Source organism: Chelonoidis abingdonii, chromosome 1 (assembly GCF_003597395.2).
Source record: "Chelonoidis abingdonii isolate Lonesome George chromosome 1, CheloAbing_2.0, whole genome shotgun sequence".
Classification (NCBI taxonomy): domain Eukaryota; kingdom Metazoa; phylum Chordata; order Testudines; family Testudinidae; genus Chelonoidis; species Chelonoidis abingdonii.
Window position 1 is genome coordinate 324,563,524 of NC_133769.1, and position 15,419 is coordinate 324,578,942.

The window sequence follows — 15,419 nt, forward strand, 5'->3', positions numbered from 1 at the left end:
AGTTTTATTTCTTCAAACTCCATTTGAAACATGTCATGTACTTCTTTTTAATTATTAGAGTATAAAGACAGACAGCGGTTCATTCAGTTTACGCATGCAAAATTTAAGGCTACAAGATCAAATTCCATCCATAGGTACTATTTTGCAGGATGGACTGAAGGCATCAGTAAAAATAAACAGGTTCAAAGTTTTAAGAGTTTAAAATCTCAACTCTTAAATAAGAAACTCTGGCAAGTAATTCTTATTTGCATCATCAAAATTGGAAGAGTGATAGTATTACGAGAAGTAGTGCAAAATTCATAGTTTAATTAAAGGAAAAGTCAGATCAAAGATTTTAAGTTGTGCGTCAAGGGAATTTAAGAGAAGATATTCTTCTATGGTTTAAAACCATTTAAAAATTTACTCCACTACATGAGACTTACAAAGAACCAATTTGTAAAAATTCATGAAGGACTTATTTAGTAGCAAGCTGGCCAGAGGCAGAAACCATAATTTTTATTTAAAAAGTGTCAGTTTTTGCTATAAATACAGCCATGATAAATACATAGTTGTAATAGTCTTCATGTATAGTATTCAACTTTCCTTCTTGGTCCTTGGAAGACAAATAAAACAAATCCTATTTCAATCCATAACGACTAAGCTTGGCAGGATTCAATATATTACAGTTCAGTAACAACTGTAATGAAATCTAGATTCAATAACTTACTTCATCTGAGATAATTCAGCGATGCATTTGTTCTCATGAAGTTGCCTCTGCAGATCCCTACTGTATCACTAAAAGAACGATGAATTGTGCTTCCTGATCTCAGGACAATTCTATAGCAGTTTAAATTATTAGGGATATATATGCTTCAAGCAGTGAACTGGGAGTTCCATTCAGTTATAAAAGCCCAGGCTCCCAATAAATCTGTTTTCTTTCCATTTGTGAATGTGGTCTTAAAACAGTCTTTGTTTAGCTTCACATTTTTATTAATCAGTATGTTTAAGTAGTTTAAATATAGATATAAATTACAGCAGTAATAGCTGATAGCATTGGCCTGAAATGAGGGATTGGATAAGTGTGTTCTGGCTTTAGGCAATGTGATTAATAAGATTCCATACTTGTCTATGATGGGAATTTAAAGAGCTTGAAATGCCTGGCAGGAAGGCATTTCCTTGTTCAGCTTTTATTCCCAGAGCAAGCAACACCTCATGTTTATACTTTTAGAGACAGAAGGCAAAGCAAACAAGGTTATTTCTAAAGGCTCAGAGTTTTGTATCTGAAACTGTCAAAAGAAAAATAGTTCCAGAAGCTCATTTTAACCACATAAAGTCCTTGGTACCACTACCATCCTCTTCTCAAAAAGCTATATTCCAAGGCCTCAAGATGCTACAACAAATGTCTCCAAGAGGAATTCCAAGTTCATTAAACCAATCAAACAAAAGAGATGCTCACTTATTTGGATGTGCCCTGGCGCAATCTAACTTCTCTGATTAATAAAGACTCACTGATTAATATACTCAGTCCATCTCTTTGGCTGAAGGTGGAAATGGGTGGTAAGATAAGGCCATTTGAATTCTGTGATGTCTCTCCTGGAAAGTTCATCTGGGCAACACCTCAGAAATAATTACTCCTAAAACAGAGTCCAATAAAACTGCACCAGAATTCACCCCCTTTAAAACCTCTTCACTCCCTAACCCTGTATCAGAGAGATTACAATTTTCAAGAAAAGCAGAGAACTATCAGATCCAGAATGAATTTTCAAGATATCGGATTCTAATCAGGTCAGGTACCCACTTATACACCTCAGCTAGCCTAACAAATACTCTCAAGCCAGACCACCCATCAGTATCCTAGAGATGAGGGCAGAAGAACACTACAAAAACTTCAAACCTTACATGCTAGGGAATGAGAAGTCCTGATACTGTCAGACAATGCTACAGTTTTAGATGGGAAGCAAGCAAAGATTAGTACTAATCTTCTCGAACTTGATTCCGCAATAAGGACAACTGCCTTAATCAGTCTCACACAGAAATCCCTCTCTCTCAATCTTTCAGATTCCGGTAAAGTGGACAAAAAAAAGGGGGGACCACCATACATACTTCTGTCAACCAAAAATTTCATAATCCAAATAGGCTACAGCCATAAACTTAAAAACAAAGGCATAATCCTCCCTGTGCAGTCAGGAAAATATTTTGGGGTGCAGTGAGGAGTGGTGCACAACTGTTCGCCTCTTTTTCCAGCCTTGAAATATCATCCTTTTCTTTACATTGTCAACTGAAAATAGTGCATAATTACGTCATTTTAATGAATTAAACACAGGCACAATCTTTGTTTCAATATACAAGTCTCAAACATTTTTACATTATTCTGCATTTCGCTTTTTTGAAGGTCAATCTTTGTAGTACTTATGTACACATTTAGCATTATAGACAACAGTAGTATCAAGTTTGAGACCACAGACAAAGAAAGAAAAATCTCAAGGGACAAAAGACCAAATAAAACTGGGAAAAGAAAAATAGTGAGGGAAACAACTGAAGCAGAGAAGGTAACATACAAATAGAAAGGAGAAGACTGCCTAGTACTCTTGATCTACTGACAGCAGACGGTATCCTCTGAACTGTCCCTGGGGAGGAAGAGTGATGGTTAAGCAATTTTAACAGCCCAACCAGTTGACAAAGAACAGCAATGAAAAGGTACAAAAGAAAGCTGTGTGAAATCCCATTCTGGGTTGAAATTTTGAACTGTCTAAGGTGGACAATGGATGCCAGGATGGTTGTTTTAAATCAATAACATGAATTTTTTTAAAGTAAAGCATAAAACAGAACCAAATGAATTTGTAAACTAAGTTTAGAAAAAACTAATTAGGGGTTTTCAAGGCTTTGGATAATTTTTAAAAATAGTTGGAGTAAATGCACTATCAAGAAATTTGTGCTGATTGTCTTCTCAAACGCAACCAAAGTTGCCCTCTCTTTGGGAGATTTTTTTTTCCTGGGGAGCATGGCAATTTACTCAATCTCACAGTGAACTGAGAGCTTTCTATGTTTTTACACTAACTTGTACAATAGCAGCCTCTTGATACTACTATAAATCTTCTCTCCATTTGTGTGTACATCTTGAATTGTCTTTTAGGAAACAGAATCTGTCTTTAATAACAAAATGTAACAGAGTTACCACCTAAAACTCCTCAACAAAGACATTTAATACTATTTGAGAAACTCAAAGAGTTTTCCCCCTTTAAAATCCCCATACAAATCAGAGGGAATAAAGGAGACAAGGTGGTTGAGGTAATAGCTTTCATTGGACCAGTATCTGTCTCTTTCACTAACTTCCAAGCTTACACAGAACTCTTCTTCAGATCTATGGAGTAAGGGAGATTATGTAAAATACAGGATTGAGTAAAAATTCATTTTAACGTTTTGTTTGTTTCTTCCTTCCTTGGTTCAGGACACACCAGTACAACCAAACCCTAAACACCAAGTTACTAACACACCATTATAAATAGGGTAGCAAAAATCAGAAAGCCTTAAAACTCCTATCCTAACACTAGAGACATTCCTTCTACCCTATCTCAGGATAAGTAAAAAGGTAGATCCTAGAAACTCCTTCAGCCTCCCACACATAAGGGAAGGGTAAATCTGCTAACAAGAGATGAGAGCAAAGAAGTGCAAAAAAATCCAGGAAAGGCAGAGAAGAAAAAACTAAAAATTTTAAATTGCAGGACTCAGGATAGTGCCTGGATATTGATCTCTCCTCCAACTTCACAAACAAAAATCTAGGCTTTAGAAGTATTACTTGAGTAATAAGGTACCACTGGAAAGGGCCCAGTTAAGCAGTTACATGCCCTCTGGCCATACAGCTGAGAGCACATAAAATTTTAATTCAACGTACAATTGAACACATCCAGTTAAACACATCTGGGTTCGTGGTGTGCATGGCTCGAGGTGTTTGGCAAAGATGCCAGCAGAGTCAAGGGATGTTTAAGATGACAGTGTAATGCTTTTAAAAAAATGACATTGATTAAAATATGCCACTCAGGTAAAACTAATCTGGTTCATATTATGCCTAAACTTTTATTTAAACTGTATGATGCCCAAAATACTTGTACTCCTATGCTTATTAAAATCTTGCACTTTCCTAAATTATTAAAAATAGAAAAAAAGCCAATGTACAATATACTACGTTTTCTAACTCAGATATATTTGAAGAAAAATAATCAAGACACTTCTCAATTTTTATTAACAAACATTTATATATGAATACCTAAAGACCCCAGTTACTATAGTCATTTTACTGGGCACTGTACAAACAGAACTGACTTACACAGCTGGGATGTATATTTAGCTTCATTTGCTAAATAAAATTTAAACAATTTTAGATTAAACCAATACAAGTTGTGTGCATATAGACAAAGACACAGAGGAAAGCACAATCCCTGTCCTGAAGACACAGACAAGAGGTTGACAAATGGAATATAACAAAAATTAATAAGGTGAAGATTCAGCACAGATTTATTGGTTAAATGTTTTGTCAGTTTTTGTTAAAAAAAAATTTTTAACAGGATGGGGAAAGGGGTGGTAGTTAGGGCAAGGAATGGGCAAGTTAGTAAGTGAAAAGAATGGACAGAATCTGTCACCTACTTAACCATGATCAGCAGGTAGAGTTTTGTAGGCAAGCAGAGATGGGTCTTAAGGAGGTATATGAAAGAGGATGAGGTAATGGACCAATGAGAACTACAAACTTAGTTTAAAAGGTGCTTTTATAAAGCCATACAAGTTATATAATTATACATAGTACTTCCAAAAATTTCTCTGTTTAGGAAAAACACTTGTAAAATGTTTTGAATTCTCAAAACAGCCAAACATAATTCTATCAAGCTTTCAAAAACAAAAACAAAAAAAAAAGGATGGATTGAGACTATACATGAACTTCAAGCAAACAGGTAATTTTTTCAGTAAGTTACATGAACATGAAAACATGGAACTTACAATTGTATCTTCAACCTTAACTACAGAAACACTACTAGGATACACACTGTAGGATACACATTGTCCCAACTGTATCAGGCAACCTGCACCTCATGAAGGACAATACACTTCTGACTGCTGACTCTTTCAAACTAATTCCACCAAAACCCTGACGGGATGCAATAGGGTTCCAGCTCAAGTGGAGGTGAAAAGTTTGGGCTGGAGTAAACAAGTGGTCATCTGGGGCACTCCAAATTCTCCCTTCTACCTCCAGCTAGTAATATAGCACCACATGTTAATATATCTCACTTATCTTATATTAGTTCCCGAACACATTGTAGAACAGTGGTTCTCAAACTTCTGTACTGGTGACCCCTTTCACATAGCAAGTCTTTGACGGTGATCTTCTCCCTCCCCCTTAAATATATTTAAAAGGGTTTTTTTTTCATTTATAACACCTTTATAAATGCTGGAGGCAAAGCGGGGTTTAGGGTGGAGGTTGACAGCTCGCAACCCCCAAGGTAACCACCTTGTGACCCCCTCAGGGGTCACGACCCCCAGTCTGAGAACCCCTGTTGTAAAAGCTGCCCAGATGTGAGGGAATCCACAGAAAAACAGTACAAGTATCAGGCAGCAAGATGGAAAAAAGGCAATCCAAATGCCCTTTGCCTCTTCAGATTAAACAATGAGAGAACACAAATCACACTCCCTATAAAGAAGTTCCATAAATTGATGCCAGCAAAATCTATTCTCTTTAGAATAGATTATTCCTATACATAGGAAAACAGGGTTCCTAAAAGCTCAGCCATAAGAAAGCTTCACACTCATCTCAACCAGTAAAACAGAATCCTAGATCATTAGGGTTGGAAGGGACCTCAAGAGATCATCTAGTCCAACCCCCTGCTCAAAGCAGGACCAACCCCCAAATCCCTAAATGGCCCCCTCAAGGATTGAACTCACAACTCTGGGTTTAGCAGACAAATGCTCAAAAATAATTACCAATGTCTTGCAGGGTGATGAGTGCAAAATCATGTTTGTGCATCAGTGAATAAAAAATAAATAAATAAAATTTAAAAAAAAACCAATGCTGTTTTTTCAAGTCAAAAAAGGATTTTATTTAAATCAGATTTTTTTTATTTAAGTTATAATATGGTTTTCTTTTAAAAAATAAACTTGTTCAAAATTACATCTGAATTTAATACAAAATAAGTTAAGGCCTAAATTTATTATAATCTGTCAAAACATTTAAATATAAAATAAACATGCTTAATCCATGTGTCTATCTCTTCTCTATATAAAGAAAGAATTGAGGGAAAACATCTAACTTGTGAAGTCAAGCTTTATGAATATGGAACAGTAGGTCAGTAGTGTGTTGTGGGCTTGTTTTGATTTAATAAAAATACATTTTATTTGCTGTTCTGTGTTTAAATTAAATTCCAGCTATTATCCTAGTGTAGCCTGATACAAATCATGAGCAAAAATTATCTAGTAAATAAGCAATATATCATTTGTTTTCTAACATACTACAAATATACAATTAATATGAAATTAAGCTAAAAAATTGCTTAAATAATTATAGTGTATCCTCATAGGCAGAAAAAAGATGTACCAGATCTAATGTAAAGGTTCTATTTAGTTGATTAGTCAACATGTTTTAATGGTTACGTCAACCAACCTAAACGCACCTTTCTTTAGAAAAAAAACTGAAGTACAACGAGAAAACTGATTAAAATTGATTATTTAAATTGGGGCTTTCCACTTGGTCATTCGAATCATTATTTAAATCACCTTGATTTAACTCAATCCACCCTAAACCACTTAAAATATTCATTGTCACATAACAGATATCCTTAACATTGAAAAAAAACCCAACAGCAGAAAAACTTCAGTTTGTTTGTTCACAAAGTTCACCAGGATGCTTAAAACAAAGTGTTTTCCACAAGGCGCACTTTTGCCCCATATTCTCAACTTACAACTTCTGTCCATTTTGTTTTTATCAAAACGGAGTTGTACGGGATACACTTTGCCAAATCTATGGAAAACAATGTTCTTCATTTGCAATATCCACAAAAATATATACAGAAGCAGTCTAGAGACATTAAGGGCATATCCACACTTACAGTGATGCAGCTGCACCGTAGTGAAGATGCAACCTACACTCATGGGAAAGCATAGATCGATACAGCACTCTACTCCAGGAGGTAGGTCAGTATAACGGCATCACTAAGAGCTGTTTTCTCCACACCCCTGAGCAACATATTATACTGACATAAGTTCGTAGCTTAGACCAGGGCTAAGAAAAAAGTGAAGCAAATAAGTTAAATTCAAAGGAGTTTTAGAACTGGATATGGAAAGTTTGTGTATTTAAAGAGATGTTTGGACACGTCCTACAAATTATACTACTTGCATCCACTGAGTGCCACAAGAGTTGAAATCTCTCAATTTTGGAACAAGTGTCAACTTTTTTCTTTTCTAGTTTAACTGCTCTCAGAAATTGGTATTAGGCTTAACTGTATTATACTCATCTCCCATATGAATAAACTGGGTTTGACTGACAGTGAAGCAAAGGCTGGGACTGCTTTGAAAGCAACAGACTACACTAACTCTTAGATAATGTTTTCACCTCTTAGCTCAGAGAGCTGAGAAGCCCCATTCAATAGTTGCCCTTCCAAAGCCAGTGATAACTAGGCCTTTAGTTCACAAGTCACAGTCTAGTCCTCTTTACATGGAAAGATATAAGTGATAATTTAGGCAACCAGAGCATTAGGGGATTAAGAGAAGGATGATCTGGGTTCTGGACTTAAAGGACACTCGTGTTTAGTTTTTCATTAAAAAAAGTGCATCAGCAGATGTGGCTCAAGTGTAAGAAAATGGCACTCGAGGAAAATCTGCAGTAGGACTCAAAAGTTTCTCCAATCAGTTGACTATTTACTTCTAAATTCTAAAGATGGGTCATCAGATTCTTACATCTGTACAGAGTGGCACATATCCAACCCTTCCGCGCCCCTCCCCACCAACTACCGCCCCAGTGACAGCTGCATATCTTATGAGACCTGCAATTAAAAGGGAGGACAGGAGAGTGTAAATTAAAACAAAGTTGAGAGCAACACACACTAAATTTATATTTTCCTGCTTGAAGGACTCAGTTTCATTTACAAATTCTGATAGAAGGAATGGGAACCCAAGAGGTTTTATTCTTCACTTCCATTTCACACTTTCTATTAAAGTTAGTAGTAACACCATACTTTAGTGGTAAGAGCTGACATTACCAAAAAAAAAAAAAGTCTGTGTGGGATAGATATGTATAATTTCTGTGATAATAAAATGCAGTTTACTGTGAAAAATCTGTACTCTATGCCTCAATCTCTGTCCCACATACTATTTGCAATGTTATAAGACATTAAACTACTCAGTGAACCAGTGTCATCTCTTGGAATGGACAGGTTTTTTTGTTTATTTAATCCACAAACACAAAGACTGCATTCTCAGGTACTGCTTACAGCCCCAATTCTGTACTGCTTATGTTAAAATTGACCCATGTCTGTCAATAGTCCTAGTGATCCCAATGGAAGATCACTCTGATTCAGAAGTCTGTATTAGAGGATCCTGAGGGAGGATAAGGGCCTAACTTAGAAAATCTCAAATAAAATAAAGGTATTTACCACCAACATAACCCATCTAATTTTGATGAGAGATGATAAAACAGCAACTCCCCACCACGAAGGTGAACAAAGAAGAGATTATGAATTTTCTCTAATTTTTCCAACTATATTTTTCCTGTACCTAAAAATCACCCTCCTAATCTCCTACTTCGGCTCCCCTTTCCACTCATTTTCATGCCTTCTTCCAAGTTGTTCCTTTGAAAATACTCCTGTGCAACAAGAGGAGTATGCTGACTCCTCCAAATCCAACCTTAGAAAACACTTCCTCCAAGAAACTTTTCAATGGATTATAATGTAAAAGTGTTAAGTCTAGTCGTGATAATCATTTTACTGTGTATTAACTGTGTATTTTAAGTGTATAAATTGTGCGCTTTGTCTGAACAAGGCTATTTTTTTTCATATGCTTGTACAGCATGAAGTACAATATCAGTGCTCAACAAATAAAAATAGGACACAGAAAGGGAGACCAGAGAAAAGTGAAAAATAAAGATAAAACAAGAGAGACAGAAACTAGATCTCACCAGAAAAACGTATCAGTCAGACATGCAGCACTGCCTCTAAAAAATATGTACACGAGAGAGACAAGAGTAAAGAATTACACCTTTCCTTTTCAAAAAAATTAAATTTCAGCAATTGTCACTTTTTATTTAAACCTTAATGATTTCACTGAACTGTTCAACTTAAATCTCTACTTTGAATCAGACTGATTTTTTTCAAAACACGTAGCAAGTTCGAATGCTAAAACACAAGTCTAACATTCACATTTCTACAACTTTAGTTTATTCAGCTTCTTCTCAGACAAGACACACAGAACTACAGTCTGGTATACCAACCAACTGGTATAATAGTAAAACGTGCAAAAGAAGTATTAGCTATTATCATTGACCAATAAGAAACATGGGCACAAAGGAAAACAGATTGACTACATAGGCATAAGGTGTTGGGATAACAACGATTGTTTTCTCTTGTACATGCTTTCAGATGTAGGTGGTGAGCACGTGGCATATTTCTTGATTCTCCAACAATAACTTTTTTTTTTTTTTAAGGTGTTTAGTGCATAATATATATTCAAATGTTTCACAGAATCAAGGAAGATTAGTGTTAGAAGAAACCTCAGGAGGTCATCTAGTCCAACCGCCTGCTCAAAGCAGGACCAGCCCCAACTAAATCATTCCAGTCAAAGCTTGGTCAAGCTGGGTCTTAAAAACCTCCAAGGATGGAGGTTCCACCACCTCCCTAGGTAACCCATTCCAGTGCTTCACCAGCCTCCTAGTGAAAGATTTTCCTAATTCTACTTTGACTCCTAATTCTACCTTGATTAAACTAAGCACATGTAGTGCTGTTCAAAAAAAAAATTAAGAAAGTTTTTCATCTGTTCTACACAGTAATTTAAAATAGAATACACAGAACTTGCATATTATTTGACACATGAAATGCACTATACCAACTTCGATCAAATAAATTAGAACCTACTGTTGTTTTCAGGAAGATGACAACTGAATTTGTTTTGAGGGAGGGAATGTGAAAATGTATGTCACTACATACCCCCTCCTGAAGACAAAGATTTGAGATGTATTCCACTTTAAATATCCTCAATGTTTAGAATTGTCTACCTTATTTGTTATCTATGTTACTGTTAATGAAGAGACACTAAACATGGCTAAAGTGCCTCCCCATCACTTCATAAAGTCTTGAAATCAAATAAAAGATTGAGCGCATTCAATAACTGTGTTAAACCAAACTTAACACAATTGACAAGAAATAATTATCAATAGGTAACCATTTAAAAATCAAAAAAGTCACACAACTTGGAATCTCATTATTTCTTTTAGAGTAAAATCCTGTCTAGCAAGAGCTCAGCTACTGCAGTTGAATTTTCAGGTTTGTACACTATCATTTACTGTTGATTTGTTTTGAAGAACAGATAGAGAGTTATTTGCAGCAGCATGAAGTTATAGATCTAGATTCCTCGACCAGAGACTCAAACAATACATATTTTCTACACACAAAATGTCCTTCACGTGGTAATTCAAGTGTAACATTTCAAATTTATTAACCAAACACCCATTCCCCCCACCCCACCCCACCCCAATAGAACGTGGTGAAAAAAGACAACATGGGGGAAACGAGCTTGCTGCAAATAGTGACCCACCAAATCCAGGTCCTCCTCAGTCACCACCTCCCCCTAGCTGAACAGCCTCCGATCACTAGATAGTGGAGAGTGTTGAAGGGAGCGAGATAGGGTCTTCCCCCACTTCTCGACCTCAGGCAGCAGCACGACGGGGCTGCGGAAGCCCTGAGTGTCGCTAAGCGGGGGCTAGGCCAGCTGCCCGAGGCAGCAAGGGGACAGCCAGAGCCAGGAGAATCACAATCGTCAACCCCCTCGGCACGGCTCCGCCACAAGGAGCCACCAGCCAGCAGCACATTGAGGGAGCGACGCCGCCCGCCAGGGGAACAGCAAGAGCTCAAGCCACCCGGGGAAGGAGGGCGGGAGCGACCCACACCACCAGCCTCCAACTCTGGGCGAGGGGAGCAAAGCCCCGCCAAGGTCACCCCCTGGTCAAGGCCCCCGCGCTGCGACCCCCCCCCCCGGGCCAGGAAGGGGAGGGGCGCCAAGTTTAGTGTGTAGAGGCTTGAGATCGCGCAGGGGCGGCGGCGGGGGGAAGGGGCGCGGACTCGGCTCCGGGCCGGGCGCCCCCACACACTGGCCATGCAGCATGGTCCGGGCTGGCGTCGCTCCGGCCCGGCTGCAGCGGGGAAGAAAGGGAAATGAAACGGGGCGGTGGGGGGCGCCCGGCCGTGAGCCTTACCTCCCCTGCAGCCGCCGCCTTTCCTTGCTGCCAAGCGGGTCCGTTCCGCGCTGCCGCTGCTCTGGGCTCGGAAAGGAGCCGCCGCCGTAGCCGCAGCCAATCGCCTCTAGCTCCCTCCCCTTCCGCAGCTCGCCCCGGTCTGACTGTCGGCTTCAAAATGGCGCCAAGTTGTCTCCGGCTGTTCCAATGGAACCGCCGAGAGAGGCGAGCAGGCAGCAGGGCGGAGCAGCAGCGCCCCCTGCCGGCCGGCGCGGGCAGGCGGAGCGAGAGCGAGCCGGACTCGCACAGAAACAACTTCCACAGCCAAGACTCCGCACCTCGCTCTGCAAGCCCGTACCGGTGGCTGCAGACTCAGAGCAACTCAGCCACAAAGGCTGCGGAGCGGAGTCGGCTTGGATTCCCCCCACCTAAGCAACGTACAAAAAACTAAACTCCTGCTGCCACTGCTAAGCACAAGAGGGCCAAAAAGTAAACCCGAACGAAAGCGTGATCCATCTCTATAATACGTATTCATTGCCTGGGCGCAAAGCGCTAACTTCCCGCAAGGGAAGCAAAACACATACCCCCTAACGAAAAAGCAATGAAGATAGTAGCCCAACAGCCGGGACACCAATCACTAGGAAAAACAACAAGCTAAACTGATCCTAGCATGGAATTCTTGAACTAGCAGAATACCTCACTGTAGTGACTTGGACGTTCACCAAATACAGAAAGCACAGACCATAAGCAAGAGGTGGGAACAGAGGGAGAATGCACAATCCAAATGCAGAGAGAACTGTGCAATCAATGTGACAGATGGGAGAGAGAGATACAGTCTATTTCACTGTGCAAAAGAAATATTTCCTAAAATTAGCCAGAATTATCAACTACTTCTAGTAGAGCAATCATGAATAAATGTGTTTAACCTTGGAAGTGGGCTAGAAGGAGAGCTGAGCAGCTCCAACAAATGCATCATTTTATTGGGATGAAAGTGAGCACATATGTGATTTATTTCCATCTCCCAGGTAAACACTATGGAAGAGGGGAGCTAGGATATCAGAAGACAAAACTAAGCAGTTTAAACTGCAGTTACGTTTTTTAAAAAGCGATGACACTTCAGTCAACAAGTCTGCTAATACAAGGGGCTTTGTCTAGACTAAAAATGTATTTTTTTCCATTAGTTAACATGTTAGCCTAGTGTAGACAGGTTTCCTAGGACTCTCCTCAGGTATCTAACACATTAAAATACAATATGTGTGATCTTCACTGAAGTTTTAAAATATGTTAAAATATGCTAGCTAACAAAAACATCTTTTATTATAGTCTAGATAAAGTCTACAAGAGTAAACTGGATCCTTCATTGCCAGAATTGTTAGTTTAATGTAGTTGCCAGGACCAGGCCAAATCCTGGCCTTTTTTACATCTTTGCAACTCTGTCTGCCCTGCGTTATGCCTGTTCCACCATTCTTGAAAACAAAAGCATCACTGCACAGGTATAAAAGAGGGCAAAATTTTGCCTGACAAATCTTTATTGCGGGCAATAATCTATCAAAAATAAAGAACCCAGCTTGACTTTCAGAGTTCTGAGGAAATTTGTTCACTGGCAGTTCAGGAAAACATTTTTACTTGCAAGCTGAACACGATATGTCAATAATAATTAAAGTAAATTTCCCATGTGATCATGTAAGATTCTTTTCCTTCTCGGCCCCTTTCCCAGTCCTCTTCCTATTGCAGTGGTCTTTACCTAGATTATAAGATTTTATGGTCAGGGAATCTGTCTTTATCTTTATTTGTTGTGTGAAGTGCTAGACACATATATAAATCTCTATACGTGTCTCTTGCTCCTCATTCCTGGGGCAGGGAAGGGTACTTATCCCCTCCATATGATGTCAGGTTGCCTGTCAGCTGTGGACAGACATTTGGAGACTGAAAAATGGTAAGGTGGATCCTGTGAGGAAGCCTAAGATTTTATCCCAAGTCACCAGAAGGTCTTCATAAATGCCCACACATTTGAATGTATCTGCACTTAGTCATTTAAAGTTAATGCTTTTAAAGAAATCCCTTTATTTTTTATCCCCTCCTCTACCAGTGTTAATTTTCTTGTAGAAGTTAACACACAAACAAAATAAAATACCAACTTCTAGTTTACCAACTATAGTACTTAGCTACTTCTTACTGCTTTTTGATGCAACAGCAGTACCTTTAATGTTCCTCCAGAGGGGGCCCTTACAGCACCTCTTTTCATGAGGGATAGCTGCTGTTTCCTCCTCAACTGTTACAGAGGGGTGATAGAACTTGGGTGCTAGGAGTATGGCTGCACCTCCAGGCTTGAAGTAATAACAGCAGCTGAATGCACAGCTTTCATCACATTCAGGGTTTACAATTCTGTTCAATGGCGTTCAGCATCCCCTCTATAAAAATTGTTCCAGTGCCTCTGCTGTTATTCCCAACTGATTGTTCTGATTTTAACATTCCCTCTTCTTCTTGTAAAGGGACATGACTCAAAACATTCAAACACTGAAGTTTGAAAAGAGGAAAATAATCACTCCATACACACAACCTACTATACATGCAGCAATTTTTCAGCTTCCATTGCTCCAGCACCACCCCTGGATTTAACCTATGGCAGAAAACAGCTCCTGATACTACAACTTCAGAGAAATGGACGAGCAAACTACTGTAAATTGGATACTTGCCCTCAGTGGTGATAATCAGCAGTACTGCCCTGCCCATATAAGCTGCAAGAGACAGCAAGGAGCTGCTGTTACCCAAACACCAGCCAAATCCAGGTGCATACTGACTGAGGCCAGTGATGAGGCTTTGCAGAACACTCTCATATGTTGCATTACATTTCTATTAAAATTACAGGGTCATGCTGCTATAGTCCCTGTAATATAAACATGAGCTATGTCTCAGCTCTCCATCTGTAAAAATGAGGATTATAGTACTTCCCTACCTCACAGGACTACTCTGAGAATAAATACTTTAAAGACTGCAAGGTTTTCAGATATTATGGCAATGATCCTATTCAAGTACCTTAGATAGAGAGAGGCACATGAAGAAATAGAATTCAGTACACATTCCCTTGTTCTGGCTCTTCAGTGCAAGTAAGAATAAAAAGCAGTAATAATGGCCACAGGCAAAATTGGCCCCTTTTCCTACTTACTGTAAAAGATAACACTATCCCAGAGAAAACCTGAAAGAACACTGATTCAATTTTTCCACATCATTCTCCAGACTCTTTTCTCACTGAAATAACCTTGAACTCAGAGGACAAAGTTGTGTGTGTATATACAGCTGGAAAAAGTTTTCAGGTGAATAGTTTATTCCTCCCCAAAAATGCAGTTTCAGTCAACCTGAAACGGTTGTGAATTGATCTAATTAGTTTCAGGTGAGAAAAAGATTTTCAGGGCCATCTTCAGAAAAGAGAGTGGATGTGAGTGTGTCTGGCCATCTGATAACACTAGCCCAATGGTTAGGCCTGTCACCCAGGATATTAGAGATATAGGCAAGAATGAACCCCCATTCTATCCCTGCTAATCACCAAGCTATAGGCTATTCTATTCTCAGTTACTCCTGTTTAAGTTGTTCCACTTTGTATAAATACATAAATATTAATTGGGCCAAAGAGATAGAGAGAGCAAAAGAATGAGAATGACTTCATAGCCTGGTGATTAAGACATTAACCTCAGAGGTAGGAGATGTGGATTCAAATTTTCTCTCCCTGATTTAGGGGAGGGATCTGAATCCACATCTCCTACCTCTCTCTTTGGGCCAATTAAATAAGTATATATACAAAGTGGAATAGCTTCTCTAGGAGATGCTCAGAGCAACCCACCTCAGAATAGCTGATAGCCTGATGATGAGGATGATTACCTGAGGGAAGGGAGATATACGTACAACCTGAAACATACTTTTCTGATTTTCTGACAAATTCAAAATATTTTGTGAACCGAACCTAATATTTTTTTCTGATTTTTCAGTTTGTTGGCCGAACTGAGAAATCACTTATTTCCCCTAG

General features: G+C 38.9%; 1 protein-coding gene across 3 annotated transcripts in view; it reads right to left on the reverse strand.

Annotated features, from left to right (window-relative positions):
- The window catches only part of PDS5B (PDS5 cohesin associated factor B), a 281,843-nt gene extending 270,282 nt beyond the window's left edge, over positions 1 to 11,561 (reverse strand). For 2 of the 3 annotated variants that reach the window (XM_032781999.2, XM_075061644.1), the window contains exon 1: positions 11,420 to 11,561. The gene's annotated coding sequence lies outside the window, so the exon portion shown is untranslated. Of the gene's footprint in view, positions 1 to 7,879; positions 7,966 to 11,419 lie in introns of those variants that run through there. The other variant, XM_075061643.1, reaches the window with a different exon arrangement.
- Between the last annotated feature and the right edge of the window lie 3,858 nt (positions 11,562 to 15,419).